The sequence below is a fragment of the Lissotriton helveticus genome, chromosome 2_1 (genome assembly GCF_964261635.1).
Source record: "Lissotriton helveticus chromosome 2_1, aLisHel1.1, whole genome shotgun sequence".
In the NCBI taxonomy this organism is placed as follows: domain Eukaryota; kingdom Metazoa; phylum Chordata; class Amphibia; order Caudata; family Salamandridae; genus Lissotriton; species Lissotriton helveticus.
The window spans coordinates 1,903,623,863-1,903,642,364 of NC_136059.1; positions in this window are offsets into that span (position 1 = coordinate 1,903,623,863).

Consider the following 18,502-nt stretch of genomic DNA (forward strand, 5'->3'; position numbering starts at 1 on the left):
CACCAGAGGTTATATTTGAAAAATCAAGATCTTTTATATAGGCTTTCAATTAGAGCAAGGCATTGGTAATTCATTAGCTTTTCAAATAAGCATTTCATTAAGACATTTCAGATATCACGTGCAGGTTGCATTTCCTGAGAAGAGTAAGCATTTCAGTAAGGCTTTTCATTAAAACTACAGCCAGCTCATCTATGCAATGAAACATTAACTGACCCCGCCTATCGCATCAGACTCTTGGACAGGCAAAGAGGTAATGGTATAAACCTGGAGGATCCTACAAGAAGCGACATTTATAATGCATCTAAGCAGCACATCAAACCTCTCATGAACGCTTTTCCTGGAAAGGAATAAAACATATCAGCAAGTACTTATCAGTCTAACAAAGAACTTCAAAGAACACAGCCTTTAGTCATTTGTGACAAGCCTTTCTTCTTGTAAATATGGGCCAGCTGCGACCCAGATCAGACCGTCAGCATGTTATGGAAGTCCACCTCTGCAAGAAAATTCAGTACAGTGAAGTGACTCTCCCTCTCATTAAACAGGCTTGTAAACATGGTACACTTTAACCCTTTCAGGCTTGTAAATATGGCTCACGAAGAATAATGCAGGCTTGTAAATATGGCTTACGAAGAATAATGCAGGCTTGTAAATATGGCTCACGAAGAATAATGCAGGCTTGTAAATATGGCAAAACAATGCAATGAGGCATATTCAGAAAGGGGCCAACAGGGCCCAGTCACAGTTAACCCCGGGGGAGGGGCGACCTCGGGCCTTACTCGGCCTACCTCCCTCCTCCCCAGGGGGTTACCTCTCTTATTCGGCCCTCCAGGGCCCTTGCGTAGTCGTCGGTAAAGGGGGAGGGGTGTCTGACCCTCCTAGAGCCTCACTCGGCCCAGCGCTGTGCCGGACTGGCTTCGGGGCACCAGGCGCCGGGGCCGGAGCGAGATCAAGGGGTGAGGCTCAACCGGAGGGGGCTCTCTGGCTCCGCGACCCCCTCCGAGGGGAAGTGCGGATTTCCCCGAGCGCCGGGCCTTGTCAGCGGGGCCCGGCGGCAACAGCCAATGGTGAGGCAGCTTGGGCGGGGGCACGGCCGATGACGCGGCGGCGCTCCCGCTCACGTGATGGGGCCCAGGCAAGCTTCAGGCCCGTCACGGCCTGGCAAACTTGGTGCGGCGGCCCTCTCCTGGTACCGGGGGCCGCCGGGGGGAAATCAATGTCGGCGCTAGCCACAGCGCAGGACAGGCGGCCTCGGGACAGGCCGATGGTGCCGCTGAGGCATCGTGTGGGCGGCCTGGCGCCGCGGGGGCAACTCTCCTCACGGGCCTCGAGGCACCGAGGTACAGCGCTAGCGCCGATCCCGGGTAGCGCTTTGGGGGATTCACAGCGCTAGGTGCTGGCAGGACAGGGAGGCAATCTCGACGATCCCTGACAGAGCAGGCAGCCTCTGACACAGCGCTGGGCAGGAGGGCAGATTACAGCGCTCCACAAGTTAGTCAGTCAGAACTGCAGGCAGGATGGGGACAATTTATAGCGCTTGTCATTCAGTTCAGAAAGGGGGAGACAGGTAGGCCCAGCTGAAGGCAGGGGATGCGCAGGGCAGCTTAGTCCAGTACCTGGTCCCATGGAATACGGTTTCTTGGTGCTTGGATGGTTCTGCGCCCTTAGTTGATTGTTTCTTAAAGTTGCTGAGGAGAGGGGGGGTGATGAGTTGAAGGCTTGAAGAATTTCTCCTCAGTCACTGCAGATGGGCCCTGGGGTTCCCTACCACTGGGCCAGATCAGGGGGCTAGCTTTGGACACCTCACTTAGCTTAAGGGGCAGCACCTAAATCCTGTCACTCCCAGTAGCATAGGTTCCTCACTAGGCCCTCCTGCCTAAAACTCCTGCGTGGGTTCCCCAGGTCAGTGATGCCCCAACTGACTGGAAAAAGTTCCCTCCCTGGCTTATATATGCCCAGGTCAGGTGACCACTCTCTAAGGCGGGAAAATTCAGGTCCGCCTTCCTTCTGGAAGGTTCCAGGAGCTTCCTCACTCTAACTATGGACAGGGGCTGGCTGGCTGGTGTTGCAACAATGTATGGGGACCCAGCCTGCTCATGGCAACTAGGGTGCTACACTAAAAAAACCACGCTGCAGTAGCAGGGGCCAGTGGCAGCCATGTTGAAAGTATAGAGCATATGTACCCTAACACAGGTTAGCTGTGAAAAGGTGCCCGAAGACCTAAGGGCCAGCAAAAAGTAGGTGGGAAAAATGAGGCAAGGGCAAAAAATCACCGGGAACGACCACCCTAGGGCTGACAGCTCTAACATGCGTCCCCCCCAGCTGAAAGTGGGGAGAGCTACCCAACCTCTAGGGAGTTCTCGTCACTAAGGCGGAAAAACGGGGAGAGACCGTCAGCATTGGCGTGGCGTGGTCAGCTTCGGGCTGATGTTCCACCCTAAAGTCCATCCCCTGTAGGGAAATGGACCACCTTAGCAACTTGGGGTTTTCGCCTCTCATTTGCATGAGCCAGCGAAGGGGTCGGTGGTCGGTTTGAACCAGGAAGTGAGAACCAAAGAGGTATGGCCTCAACTTCTTCAAAGCCCAGACCACAGCAAAGGCTTCTCGCTCGATGGTACTCCATCGATGGTACTCCATCGCCGTTCCCGAGGAAGGAGTCTTCGGGAGATGAAGGCCACAGGTTGGTCTTGGCCGTCATCGTTGAGTTGCGACAGCACGGCGCCTACGCCATGCTCTGAGGCATCTGTCTGCACGATGAACTCTTTTTGGAAGTCCGGAGTGGCCAGCACCGGAGCGGTGCACATCGCGTGCTTCAGTGTTTCAAATGCCTCCTGGCAAGCAGCCGTCCAGATGACCTGGCGGGGCTGCTTTTTGGACGTCAACTCAGTCAAGGGGGCCACGATGGTGCCATATCCCTTGACGAATCTGCGGTAATAGCCAGTGAGGCCGAGGAAAGCTCGGACCTCAGTCTGTGTTTTGGGGGGCTCCCAGGCCATGATGGTCTCAATCTTGGCCTGGAGGGGTTGCACCTTACCTCCGCCCACCAAGTGTCCCAGGTACACGACAGAACCCTGTCCAATCTGGCACTTGCTAGCTTTGATGGTCAAGCCAGCCCGTTGTAACGCCCCCAGCACCTCCTGGAGATGCTGCAGATGGTCCTCCCAGGTGCTACTGAAGACAGCTATGTCATCCAGGTAAGCTGCTGAGAAGGACTCCAGGCCAGATAATACCTGGTTCACCAACTGCTGGAAGGTGGCGGGAGCATTCTTGAGCCCGAAGGGCATCACTCGGAACTGGAAGTGACCCTCGGGGGTGGAGAACGCTGTCTTCTCCTTTGCTCCATCGGCCATGGCAATCTGCCAGTACCCTGATGTCAAGTCAATGGTGCTGAGGTACTTGGCTGCTCCCAGCCGGTCAATCAGCTCATCTGCCCGTGGGATCGGGTGAGCATCTGTCTTGGTGACAGAATTCAACCCCCGATAATCCACACAGAACCGAAGTTCTGGGGTGGTGCCCGGTGGAGCCGCTTTTGGCACTAGCTCGACCGGACTAGCCCACGGGCTGCTGGAGGGTTCGATCACACCCAACTCCAGTATCTTGGTCACCTCACCCTGGATGCTGTTCTTTACTTTATCGGACAGCCGGTAAGACTTGGTTTTCACTGGCGGACTGTCCCCTGTGTCCACATCATGGGTACACAGATGCGTAATTCCAGGCGTGAGGGAGAACAACGAGGCGTGCTGCGCCACAACCTGGCGGCAGTCCCTCTGTTGTTCTGGGGTCAAGGATGGAGAGAGGACAACTCCCTCTACTGAACCATCCTTCTCCTGAGCCGCTAGAAGGTCAGGAAGAGGCTCACTTTCCTCCTCCTCGCTCCCATCCGTCACCATGAGGAGAGCAAGCTCTGATCGCTCATGATGGGGCTTCAGGCGGTTGACGTGGAGCACTCGGTGGGGCTGTCGGGGGGTCTTCAAGTCCACGACATAGGTGGTCTGGCCTTTACGCTCCACAATCTCATACGGACCAGTCCACCGGTCCTGGAGGGCACTAAGCTCCCCAGGCTCCATGACCCACACCTTCTGTCCAGTGTCCAACTCCACCGTCCAAGCGTTGTGGTCATACCACTCCTTCATGACAGCTTGGCTAGCCTCCAGATTGTCTGAGGCTTCCTTCCACAGCTTAGCCATCTGGCTGCGGAATGCCAGCATGTAGTTGACAACATCCCGGGGAAGCTTCTTCGAAGTCTTCTCCCAACTCTCCTTGACCAGACTAAGGGGTCCCCTAACGGGGTGGCCATAGAGCAATTCGAAGGGGCTGAATCCGACTCCCTTCTGGGGTACCTCGCGGTACGAGAACAGCAAGCAAGGGAGGAGGATGTCCCACCCTGGTAATCACAGCATCTCAGTGTGGGCCTTAAACTCCACTTCCTTCCAGGCGGTATGTTGGAGGTCATTACCGAGCAGACAGTCCACAGGCAAGGCAGGGCTGATCGCAACTCTCAACGGGCCTGACACTCCTCCCCAATCAAAGGGAACTTGAGCCACGGGATAGTAGCTCATTCTGCCGTCAGCCAACACGGCTGGATGGTACACATCAGGAACAACCTGCTCAGGGGACACCAGCCGCCTCACTACAGTGGTCATGCTGGCTCCTGTGTCCCTCAGAGCATCCACCTCCTCCCCATTGACCTTCACCCTCTGCTGGTACTTAGCAGTATTCGATGGTAAGGGCGTCACTGGGACCATCTCCTTATCCCCGAGTGAAACCAGGGTCAGGCCTGTCCACTCCCCTTCCCTATCTAGGGGCAGCTCCAACCCAAGCGCTATACTAGCCACCCCAGGACTCTTGCCACCAGTGGGGGTTGGGGGTCGTTTGCGACACTGGGGATCTTCCTTGTAGTGTCCGACCTCTCCGCACTCATAGCACCGGACCACTTTTGGCTGCTGACTCTTGTCAGGGTAAGTGGGTTTTGGGGAACGGTTCTGAGGTGGGGTACCTACTCCTTTCCCAAACTGTCTAGTTTGTGCTCCTCGTGAGAACTCTTGTCTTTTATCTCCACCCTCTTTCTTCTGAGGGGCGCCCTGTCCGCCTTTCGGGCCTTCTCCCCCGGGGCCCTTGTGTGACACCCGGGTGCTAACCCAAATATCCGCCTCCTCCGCAAGCTCACGGGAATCAATAAGCTTGCGGTCCACCAAATGTTGGCGCAACTCCGGAAAACACTTATCCAAGAGGTGCTCTCTCAAAAAAAGGTTATACAAGCTCTCAAAATCACGCACCTCGCTGCCACGCACCCAACCATCCAGCGCCTTTCGGGCGTAATAAATAAAATTTCCACCCAATTCTGCGTGGACAGCTTATGGCTGCCACGAAACCTCTGGCGATACCTTTCAGGGTTGAGGCCAAAATGTTTGATAAGCGCCTCCTTCATGGGGGAATACCTAAACTGGTCTGCCTTCTCCAAATACAGGAGTGAGTCCCTGACATCAGGAGGTATATACCGGTACAAACCACCTCCCCAGTGTTTCTCAGGCACCCCATGGGCAGTCAAGGCCACTTCATACGCCTCCAACCACCTGGCAATGTCATCCCCCTTGGTGTAGCTCGCTATCACCTCCTTGGGTAACCAGAATCTGGGCTCCTGCTGAGCCTCTGGTGCGCTGCCACCATTAGGACTTCCTGGCGCACTCAACTGCAATGCTTGCAGCTCCATTTCTTTGAGCTGCAGCTCGTGCGCCAGCTTCTTTTCCTCCAACGCTAATTTCTCTCTCTCCAAATGTAAACTGCTTATCTTCCCTTTCTCTCTCTAAAGCCAGATTCTTATCTTCCCTTTCTCTCTCTCTCTCTCGTGCTCTAACTTGGCAAGCTCCCACTTCAATCGCCTCTCTTCCCTCCTGCCCTCGTACTCCTGCGGTGACACACCCTCCCCAGATGCATTACTCCCTGCCCTGGAACGTGGTCCTGGCAACACATTATCTGACATGTCAATGTTGAGCAGGCCTGGGTCTTCCTGAGTATCCACCTCCCCATCTGTAACCTGTTCCCCATCCTCCTCTTCCTCTGGGTGGGCCCTTACCCATGCCCTTAAGGCGGTACGGAGCTCTTCTTTTACAGCTCTCGTCCCCACAGGCACCCCCATCCCCTGACAAAACTCCGTTAACTGCACTGCCGTGTACTTATCAAGGTCAGCCAGCTGGAACTCTATTCTGTCAGGTGAGGACCTAGATAACCTGGAAGAAAAATTCTAGGACGTAGGCAACAATACTGGTTCAACACACTTTGCTGCAGGCTAGACAGTGGTGAGCAATTGGGTTTGCTTGAAGCACGATAGGTGTCCAATCAATTGCAGCACACTCTGTCCCACTGGAGGGTGTTAGGTAGCTACAGGTCCTGGATCCCACCGCTCGGCACCAATGTAAGAACTGGGACCGGCAGTTCTCCGGGAGGTAGCATGGCTCGAGCAGGAAGGCAACCAGGGGCTTTTGTGTAAAGCAGCCACTTAACACACACATCCAATGAAACACACAGTGGCGCAATAATGGAGACCACACCAAAGGTTATATTTGAAAAATCAAGATCTTTTATATAGGCTTTCAATTAGAGCAAGGCATTGGTAATTCATTAGCTTTTCAAATAAGCATTTCATTAAGACATTTCAGATATCACGTGCAGGTTGCATTTCCTGAGAAGAGTAAGCATTTCAGTAAGGCTTTTCATTAAAACTACAGCCAGCTCATCTATGCAATGAAACATTAACTGACCCCGCCTGTCGCATCAGACTCTTGGACAGGCAAAGGGGTAATGGTATAAACCTGGAGGATCCTACAAGAAGCGACATTTATAATGCATCTAAGCAGCACATCAAACCTCTCATGGACGCTTTTCCTGGAAAGGAATAAAACATATCAGCAAGTACTTATCAGTCTAACAAAGAACTTCAAAGAACACAGCCTTTAGTCATTTGTGACAAGCCTTTCTTCTTGTAAATATGGGCCGGCTGTGACCCAGATCAGACCATCAGCATGTTATGGAAGTCCACCTCTGCAAGAAAATTCAGTACAGTGAAGTGACTCTCCCTCCCATTAAACAGGCTTGTAAACATGGTACACTTTAACCCTTTCAGGCTGGTAAATATGGCTCACGAAGAATAATGCAGGCTTGTAAATATGGCTCAAGAAGAATAATGCAGGCTTGTAAATATGGCTCTCGAAGAATAATGCAGGCTTGTAAATATGGCTCACGAAGAATAATGCAGGCTTGTAAATATGGCAAAACAATGCAATGTGGCACATTCAGAAAGGGGCCAACAGGGCCCAGTCACAGTTAACCCCGGGGGAGGGGCGACCTCGGGCCTTACTCGGCCTACCTCCCTCCTCCCCAGGGGGTTACCTCTCTTATTCGGCCCTCTAGGGCCCTTGCGTAGTCGTCGGTAAAGGGGGAGGGGTGTCCGACCCTCCTAGAGCCTCACTCGGCCCAGCGCTGTGCCGGACTGGCTTCGGGGCACCAGGCGCCGGGGCCGGAGCGAGATCAAGGGGTGAGGCTCAACCGGAGGGGGCTCTCTGGCTCCGCGACCCCCTCCGAGGGGAAGTGCAGCTTTCCCCGAGCGCCGGGCCTTGTCAGCGGGGCCCGGCGGCAACAGCCAATGGTGAGGCAGCTTGGGCGGGGGCGTGGCCGATGACGCGGCGGCGCTCCCGCTCACGTGATGGGGCCCAGGCAAGCTTCAGGCCCGTCACGGCCTGGCGAACTTGGTGCGGCGGCCCTCTCCTTGTACCGGGGGCCGCCGGAGGGAAATCGATGTCGGCGCTAGCCACAGCGCAGGACAGGCGGCCTCGGGACAGGCATCGTGTGGGCGGCCTGGCGCCGCGGGGGCAACTCTCCTCACGGGCCTCGAGGCACCGAGGTACAGCGCTACCGCCGATCCCGGGTAGCGCTTTGGGGGCTTCACAGTGCTAGGAGCTGGCAGGACAGGGAGGCAATCTCGACGATCCCTGACAGAGCAGGCAACCTCTGACACAGCGCTGGGCAGGAGGGCAGATTACAGCGCTCCACAAGTTAGTCAGTCAGAACTGCAGGCAGGATGGGGACAATTTATAGCGCTTGTCATTCAGTTCAGAAAGGGGGAGACAGGTAGGCCCAGCTGAAGGCAGGGGATGCGCAGGGTAGCTTAGTCCAGTACCTGGTCCCATGGAGTAGGTTTCTTGGCGCTTGGATGGTTCTGCGCCCTTAGTTGCTTGTTTCTTGAAGTTGCTGAGGAGAGGGGGGGTGATGAGTTGAAGGCTTGAAGAATTTCTCCTCAGTCACTGCAGATGGGCCCTGGGGTTCCCTACCACTGGGCCAGATCAGGGGGCTAGCTTTGGACACCTCACTTAGCTTAAGAGGCAGCACCTAAATCCTGTCACTCCCAGTAGCATAGGTTCCTCACTAGGCCCTCCTGCCTAAAACTCCTGCGTGGGTTCCCCAGGTCAGTGATGCCCCAACTGACTGGAAAAAGTTCCCTCCCTGGCTTATATATGCCCAGGTCAGGTGACCACTCTCTAAGGCGGGAAAATTCAGGTCCGCCTTCCTTCTGGAAGGTTCCAGGAGCTTCCCCACTCTAACTATGGACAGGGGCTGGGTGGCTGGTGTTGCAACAATGTATGGGGACCCAGCCTGCTCCTGGCAACTAGGGTGCTACACTAAAAAAACCACGCTGCAGTAGCAGGGGCCAGTGGCAGCCATGTTGAAAGTAGAGAGCATCTGTACCCTAACACAGGTTAGCTGTGAAAAGGTGCCCGAAGACCTAAGGGCCAGCAAAAAGTAGGTGGGAAAAATGAGGCAAGGGCAAAAAATCACCGGGAAAGACCACCCTAGGGATGACAGGTCTAACATGCGTCCCCCCCAGCTGAAAGTGGGGAGAGCTACCCAACCTCTAGGGAGTTCTCTTCACTAAGGCGGAAAAACGGGGAGAAACCGTCAGCATTGGCGTGGTCAGCTCCGGGCCGATGTTCCACCCTAAAGTCCATCCCCTGTAGAGAAATGGACCACCTTAGCAACTTGGGGTTTTCGCCTCTCATTTGCATGAGCCAGCGAAGGGGTCGGTGGTCGGTTTGAACCAGGAAGTGAGAACCAAAGAGGTATGGCCTCAACTTCTTCAAAGCCTAGACCACAGCAAAGGCTTCTCGCTCAATGGTACTCCATCGCCGTTCCCGAGGAAGGAGTCTTCGGGAGATGAAGGCCACAGGTTGGTCTTGGCCGACATCGTTGAGTTGCGACAGCACGGCGCCTACGCCATGCTCTGAGGCATCTGTCTGCACGATGAACTCTTTTTGGAAGTCCGGAGTGGCCAGCACCGGAGCGGTGCACATCGCGTGCTTCAGTGTTTCAAATGCCTCCTGGCAAGCAGCCGTCCAGATGACCTGACGGGGCTGCTTTTTGGACGTCAACTCAGTCAAGGGGGCCACGATGGTGCCATATCCCTTGACGAATCTGCGGTAATAGTCTGTGTTTTGGGGGGCTCCCAGGCCATGATGGTCTCAATCTTGGCCTGGAGGGGTTGCACCTTACCTCCGCCCACCAAGTGTCCCAGGTACACGACAGAACCCTGTCCAATCTGGCACTTGCTAGCTTTGATGGTCAAGCCAGCCCGTTGTAACGCCCCCAGCACCTCCTGGAGATGCTGCAGATGGTCCTCCCAGGTGCTACAGAAGACAGCTATGTCATCCAGGTAATCTGCTGAGAAGGACTCCAGGCCAGATAATACCTGGTTCACCAACTGCTGGAAGGTGGCCGGAGCATTCTTGAGCCCGAAGGGCATCACTCGGAACTGGAAGTGACCCTCGGGGTGGAGAACGCTGTCTTCTCCTTTGCTCCATCGGCCATGGCAATCTGCCAGTACCCTGATGTCAAGTCAATGGTGCTGAGGGACTTGGCTGCTCCCAGCCGGTCAATCAGCTCGTCTGCCCGTGGGATCGGGTGAGCATCTGTCTTGGTGACAGAATTCAACCCCCGATAATCCACACAGAACCGAAGTTCTGGGGTGGTGCCCGGTGGTGCCGCTTTTGGCACTAGCACGACCGGACTAGCCCACGGGCTGCTGGAGGGTTCGATCACACCCAACTCCAGCATCTTGGTCACCTCACCCTGGATGCTGTTCTTTACTTTATCGGACAGCCGGTAAGACTTGGTTTTCACTGGCGGACTGTCCCCTGTGTCCACATCATGGGTACACAGATGCGTAATTCCAGGCGTGAGGGAGAACAACGAGGCGTGCTGCGCCACAACCTGGCGGCAGTCCCTCTGTTGTTCTGGGGTCAAGGATGGAGAGAGGACAACTCCCTCTACTGAACCATCCTTCTCCTGAGCCGCTAGAAGGTCAGGAAGAGGCTCACTTTCCTCCTCCTCGCTCCCATCCATCACCATGAGGAGAGCAAGCTCTGACCGCTCATGATGGGGCTTCAGGCGGTTGACATGGAGCACTCGGTGGGGCTGTCGGGGGGTCTTCAAGTCCACGACGTAGGTGGTCTGGCCTTTATGCTCCACAATCTCATACGGACCAGTCCACCGGTCCTGGAGGGCACTAAGCTCCCCAGGCTCCATGACCCACACCTTCTGTCCAGTGTCCAACTCCACCGTCCAAGCGTTGTGGTCATACCACTCCTTCATGACAGCTTGGCTAGCCTCCAGATTGTCTGAGGCTTCCTTCCACAGCTTAGCCATCTGGCTGCGGAATGCCAGCATGTAGTTGACAACATCCCGGGGAAGCTTGTTCGAAGTCTTCTCCCAACTCTCCTTGACCAGACTAAGGGATCCCCTAACGGGGTGGCCATAGAGCAATTCGAAGGGGCTGAATCCGACTCCCTTCTGGGGTACCTCGCGGTACGAGAACAGCAAGCAAGGGAGGAGGATATCCCATTTCCGCCTCAGGTCTTCTGGCAGACTCCGGATCATCCCCTTTAAGGTCTTGTTGTAGCGCTCCACGAGCCCGTTAGTCTGGGGGTGGTAAGGAGTGGAGAACCGATAGGTCACTCCGCACTCCTTCCACATGGCCTGCATGTAGGCCGACATGAAATTTGTGCCCCTGTCCGACACCACGACCTTGGGGAATCCCACTCGGGTGAATATCCCCATCAGGGCCCCCGCCACTACAGGTGCAGTAACGCTCCTCAGAGGGATGGCCTCCGGGTACCGAGTGGCGTGGTCCACTAACACCAGAATGAACCGATGTCCCGCAGAGGTCGGAGGGTCCAACGGCCCAACGATGTCAATGCCGACCCGCTCGAAAGGGGTCCCGACCACTGGGAGTAGTTCCAATGGGGCCTTCAATTTGGTCCCCGTCTTGCCACTGGCCTGGCAAGTCTTGCAGGTCTTGAAATAGGTGTCAGAGGCAACTCTCATCCTAGGCCAATAAAAATGTGGGACTAGCCTCGCAAAGGTCTTGTCCTGGCCCAGGTGTCCGGCTAGAGGTATCTCATGCGCCAGTTCCATCAAAAAGGCTCGGTAGCACTGGGGGACCACTAAGGCCCTCGAGGATCCATGCACTGGAACCCTTGGCTCACTGTACAGGAGGCCATCCTCCCAATACACGTGATAGTTGCCGGTCTCCTTATTCATCACTTGGGCTTTGGCCTGTCGCCGCATGCCTTCAAGCGTGGGGCACTCCTTTTGCGCCCGACAGAATTCCTCCCGGGTAGGACCTCCTTCCACATGCCCCTCGGCAAGGGTCGGCAAATCCCCCACGGGAACGACATCCACCTCCACGGACTCCGGGGTTACCTCCGCGGGCTCCCCATCCGTCACACGGGGTGTGTCTTCCCCAACACTCTCCTCTGGACCGACAGTGGGTTGGGCCGTTGTTTCAGGCTCCAACCCGGGTTGAGCTTCTTGCCGGGCAGCCGTGGACCGCGTGACTACGCACGTCCACCCTGGTAATCCCAGCATCTCAGTGTGGGCCTTAAACTCCACTTCCTTCCAGGCGGTATGTTCGAGGTCATTACCGAGCAGACAGTCCACAGGCAAGGCTGGGCTGATCGCAACTCTCAACGGGCCTGACACTCCTCCCCAATCAAAGGGAACTTGAGCCACGGGATAGTAGCTCATTCTGCGTCAGCCAACACGGCTGGATGGTACACATCAGGAACAACCTGCTCAGGGGACACCAGCCGCCTCACTACAGTGGTCATGCTGGCTCCTGTGTCCCTCAGAGCGTCCTCCTCCTCCCCATTGACCTTCACCCTCTGCTGGTACTTAGCAGTATTCGATGGTAAGGGCGTCACTGGGACCATCTCCTTATCCCCGAGTGAAACCAGGGTCAGGCCTGTCCACTCCCCTTCCCTATCTAGGGGCAGCTCCAACCCAAGCGCTATACTAGCCACCCAGGGACTCTTGCCACCAGTGGGGGCTGGGGGTCGTTTGCGACACTGGGGATCTCCCTTGTAGTGTCCGACCACTCTGCACTCATAGCACCGGACCACTTTTGGCTGCTGACTCTTGTCAGGGTAAGTGGGTTTTGGGGAACGGTTCTGAGGTGGGGTACCTACTCCTTTCCCAAACTGTCTAGTTTGTGGGCCTCGTGAGAACTCTTGTCTTTTATCTCCACCCTCTTTCTTCTGAGGGGCGCCCTGTCCGCCTTTCGGGCCTTCTCCCCCGGGGCCCTTGTGTGACACCCGGGTGCTAACCCAAATATCCGCCTCCTCCGCAAGCTCACGGGAATCAGTAAGCTTGCGGTCCACCAAATGTTGGCGCAACTCCGGAAAACACTTATCCAAGAGGTGCTCTCTCAAAAAAAGGTTATACAAGCTCTCAAAATCACGCACCTCGCTGCCACGCACCCAACCATCCAGCGCCTTTCGGGCGTAATAAAAAAATCCACCCAATTCTGCGTGGACAGCTTATGGCTGCCACGAAACCTCTGGCGATACCTTTCAGGGTTGAGGCCAAAATGTTTGATAAGCGCCTCCTTCATGGGGGAATACCTAAACTGGTCTGCCTTCTCCAAATACAGGAGTGAGTCCCTGACATCAGGAGGTATATACCGGTACAAACCACCTCCCCAGTGTTTCTCAGGCACCCCATGGGCAGTCAAGGCCACTTCATACGCCTCCAACCACCTGGCAATGTCATCCCCCTTGGTGTAGCTCGCTATCACCTCCTTGGGTAACCAGAATCTGGGCTCCTGCTGAGCCTCTGGTGCGCTGCCACCATTAGGACTTCCTGGCGCACTCAACTGCAATGCTTGCAGCTCCATTTCTTTGAGCTGCAGCTCGTGCACCAGCTTCTTTTCCTCCAACGCTAATTTCTCTCTCTCCAAAGCAAACTGCTTATCTTCCCTTTCTCTCTCTAAAGCCAGATTCTTATCTTCCCTTTCTCTCTCTCTCTCGTGCTCTAACTTGGCAAGCTCCCACTTCAATCGCCTCTCTTCCCTCCTGTCCTCGTACTCCTGCGGTGACACACCCTCCCCAGATGCATGACTCCCTGCCCTGGAACGTGGTCCTGGCAACACATTATCTGACATGTCAAAGTTGAGCAGGCCTGGGTCTTCCTGAGTATCCACCTCCCCATGTGTAACCTGTTCCCCATCCTCCTCTTCCTCTGGCTGGGCCCTTACCCATGCCCTTAAGGCGGTACGGAGCTCTTCTTTTACAGCTCTCGTCCCCACAGGCACCCCCATCCCCTGACAAAACTCCCTTAACTGCACTGCCGTGTACTTATCAAGGTCAGCCAGCTGGAACTCCATTCTGTCAGGTGAGGACCTAGATAACCTGGAAGAAAAATTCTAGGACGTAGGCAACAATACTGGTTCAACACACTTTGCTGCAGGCTAGACAGTGGTGAGCAATTGGGTTTGCTTGAAGCACAATAGGTGTCCAATCAATTGCAGCACACTCTGTCCCACTGGAGGGTGTTAGGTAGCTACAGGTCCTGGATCCCACCGCTCGGCACCAATGTAAGAACTGGGACCGCCAGTTCTCCGGGAGGTAGCATGGCTTGAGCAGGAAGGCGGCCAGGGGCTTTTGTGTAAAGCAGCCACTTAACACACACATCCAATGAAACACACAGTGGCGCAATAATGGAGACCACACCAGAGGTTATATTTGAAAAATCAAGATCTTTTATATAGGCTTTCAATTAGAGCAAGGCATTGGTAATTCATTAGCTTTTCAAATAAGCATTTCATTAAGACATTTCAGATATCACGTGCAGGTTGCATTTCCTGAGAAGAGTAAGCATTTCAGTAAGGCTTTTCATTAAAACTACAGCCAGCTCATCTATGCAATGAAACATTAACTGACCCCGCCTGTCGCATCAGACTCTTGGACAGGCAAAGGGGTAATGGTATAAACCTGGAGGATCCTACAAGAAGCGACATTTGTAATGCATCTAAGCAGCACATCAAACCTCTCATGGACGCTTTTCCTGGAAAGGAATAAAACATATCAGCAAGTACTTATCAGTCTAACAAAGAACTTCAAAGAACACAGCCTTTAGTCATTTGTGACAAGCCTTTCTTCTTGTAAATATGGGCCGGCTGCGACCCAGATCAGACCATCAGCATGTTATGGAAGTCCACCTCTGCAAGAAAATTCAGTACAGTGAAGTGACTCTCCCTCTCATTAAACAGGCTTGTAAACATGGTACACTTTAACCCTTTCAGGCTTGTAAATATGGCTCACGAAGAATAATGCAGGCTTGTAAATATGGCTCACGAAGAATAATGCAGGCTTGTAAATATGGCAAAACAATGCAATGAGGCACATTCAGAAAGGGGCCAACAGGGCCCAGTCACAGTTCACCCCGGGGGAGGGGCAACCTCGGGCCTTACTCGGCCTACCGCCCTCCTCCCCAGGGGGTTACCTCTCTTATTCGGCCCTCCAGGGCCCTTGCGTAGTCGTCGGTAAAGGGGGAGGGGTGTCCGAACCTCCTAGAGCCTCACTCGGCCCAGCGCTGTGCCGGACTGGCTTCGGGGCACTAGGCACCGGGGCCGGAGCGAGATCAAGGGGTGAGGCTCAAACGGAGGGGGCTCTCTGGCTCCGTGACCCCCTCCGAGGTAAAGTGCGGCTTTCCCTGAGCGCTGGGCCTTGTCAGCGGGGCCCGGCGGCAACAGCCAATGGTGAGGCAGCTTGGGCGGGGGCGCGGCCGATGACGCGGCGGCGCTCCTGCTCACGTGATGGGGCCCAGGCAAGCTTCAGGCCCGTCACGGCCTGACGAACTTGGTGCGGCGGCCCTCTCCTGGTACCGGGGGCCGCCGGGGGGAAATCGATGTCGGCGCTAGCCACAGCGCAGGACAGGCGGCCTCGGGACAGGCCGATGGTGCCGCTGAGGCGTCGTGTGGGCGGCCTGGCGCCGCGGGGGCAACTCTCCTCACGGGCCTCGAGGTACCGAGGTACAGCGCTAGCGCCGATCCCGGGTAGCGCTTGGGGGGCTTCACAGCGCTAGGTGCTGGCAGGACAGGGAGGCAATCTCGACGATCCCTGACAGAGCAGGCAGCCTCTGACACAGCGCTGGGCAGGAGGGCAGATTACAGCGCTCCACAAGTTAGTCAGTCAGAACTGCAGGCAGGATGGGGACAATTTATAGCGCTTGTCATTCAGTTCAGAAAGGGGGAGACAGGTAGGCCCAGCTAAAGGCAGGGGATGCGCAGGGCAGCTTAGTCCAGTACCTGGTCCCATGGAGTAGGTTTCTTGGCGCTTGGATGGTTCTGCGCCCTTAGTTGCTTGTTTCTTGAAGTTGCTGAGGAGAGGGGGGGGGTGATGAGTTGAAGGCTTGAAGAATTTCTCCTCAGTCACTGCAGATGGGCCCTGGGGTTCCCTACAACTGGGCCAGATCAGGGGGCTAGCTTTGGACACCTCACTGAGCTTAAGAGGCAGCACCTAAATCCTGTCACTCCCAGTAGCATAGGTTCCTCACTAGGCCCTCCTGCCTAAAACTCCTGTGTGGGTTCCCCAGGTCAGGGATGCCCCAACTGACTGGAAAAAGTTCCCTCCCTGGCTTATATATGCCCAGGTCTCTAAGGCGGGAAAAGTCAGGTCCGCCTTCCTTCTGGAAGGTTCCAGGAGCTTCCCCACTCTAACTATGGACAGGGGCTGGTTGGCTGGTGTCGCAACAATGTATGGGGACCCAGCCTGCTCCTGGCAACTAGGGTGCTACACTAAAAAAAAAACACGCTGCAGTAGCAGGGGCCAGTGGCAGCCATGTTGAAAGTAGAGAGCATCTGCACCCTAACACAGGTTAGCTGTGAAAAGGTGCCCGAAGACCTAAGGGCCAGCAAAAAGTAGGTGGGAAAAATGAGGCAAGGGCAAAAAATCACCGGGAAAGACCACCCTAGGGCTGACAGGTCTAACAGCCACATACGTATGTGCTACATAATTACACTGCACTCAATGCAACAGACACTCCAAGTACTACTCAGTGCCACATATTACACGCCACATAATTACACTCTACTGAATGCAACATACACTCCACACAATACCACTCAGTGCCACATAATTATGTTACATAATTACACTGCACTCAATGCAACATACACTCCAAATACCACCCAGTGCCCCATATTTACACTCTACTGAATGCAACATACACTCCACACAACCACACACAGAACCACACACACACAACCACACACACCTAACAACACCCATACACACAACCACACACACACACACAGCCACACAGACCTAACCACACCCATACACACAACCACACACACAACCACACACACACACAACCACACAAATAACCACAACCACACACACAACCACACATACTACCACACACACACAAACCCACACACACAACCACACTGTCAGTGCACACTTTCACCAGGCACAGACACCACCAGACGTCAGTGCACACTTTCACCGAGCACAAACACCACCAGCCGTCAGTGCACGCTTCCACCAGCACACACCACCAGATGTCAGTGCACACTTTCACCAGGCACACACTCACCACCAGCCGTCAGTGCATGCTTTCACCAGGCACACACTCACCACCAGCCACCAGTGCAAGCTTTCACCAGGCACACACTCACCACCAGCTATCAGTGCATGCTTCTTCCAGGCACACACACCACCAGCCATCAGTGCACGCTTCCACCAGGCACACACACCACCAGCCTCCAGTGCACTCTTCCACCAGGCACACACACCATCAGCCATCAGTGCACAATTTCTACGGGCACACACACCACCAGCCATCAGTGCACACATCAATTGTTAACGCATCCACAATTAACTATTGTAGCAATCGCAGTATGGCACACTTTACTTTTAAATATATTAATCTAAAGCGCAGCATGCCACCATTGCTACAAAAATAAATACACTTTTTTTGTCCTACAATTTTTAGACTTTTGTTGCAATTGGCGTTGCACTATTTAGCAATGCCAATAGCTCAAACTTAATTAATGCGAGACCTATTGCATTGCAAATGCTTGTTCATTTTGGCTTAGGCCTGGCATTGCAAGCTATGCCTCTCTAATGAAACTGGTAGAGAAAAGTGAGGTTTAAAACATGTTGCCAGATGTATTAACCTCTATCCGAGTCCATATAAATCTCTACAAAAGTACCCTGTAAAAAGGCCATAGATAGTGAGTTATGTGCTTTAAACTAAACGCATACTCTGTCAAGTTTGAATGTCTGACTTCTACTATGTCTTGGATATGCCTCTACTTGTATGTGTAGTCTGACACTTGTGCTGCAGCTGATGACCCTATATCAAAAACTATACAGTCTATCATTCCCTTGGACAAATATTGTCAGAGCTACGTCACCATTCAGTCCCAAAAGCACCAAACTGTTAGTTAGGCAGGTGTCACAGAAGTACTTGAACACATAGCTTCATACCTGACTCCCCTGTATAATGACCAGAAAGTGATCAATGCAGCTTCTACTACACAGATTTGGAGACCATGCACTGTGAAACGGAGATAAACTAGTACTTAAAGGCAATTTTATATTTGTCATGTCACTCCTAAAAGGCACTGACACACTCATTGAGGTCTTTAGAAAGATGCTGAGACTCTCAAGAGTGGCTTGACTGAAGTTGGCCTTTCATTTTAGCTTAGGTCTTGCATTGCGAGCTCTGACTCGAAACTGGTAGAGAAAAGTGAGCTTTAAAACATGTTGCCAGATGTACAGAATGGTAGAAGCCTGAACATAATAATGTTTTTTTCCTTTTTACAGGTGTTGCTGTGAACAAAGGCCTCTCGGACTCCGAGGGGATTCAAACCTCCTTGGGCGCCGAGAGGCCTTTGTTTTTAGTTATTATATCATTCTGTCCACTACGCGAAGAATGTTCTATTAGCCATAAAGCCCTCTGAAGAGGGCTCTACCTGTCATTACAAAAACCTGATTCCTTGTTAAAGACCTTCATCTTTGGTTCAGGCCTTTAATGGTAAAGCGCGCCTTTAATGGGCGGTAAAGACAGCTATGCTATATTAATTTTGTGCTGAAAGGGACACCTTCCTGTACAAAATCACAGTGCACAATTCAGCACACATAGAAAAAGGAAATAACACAGAGAAATAAAA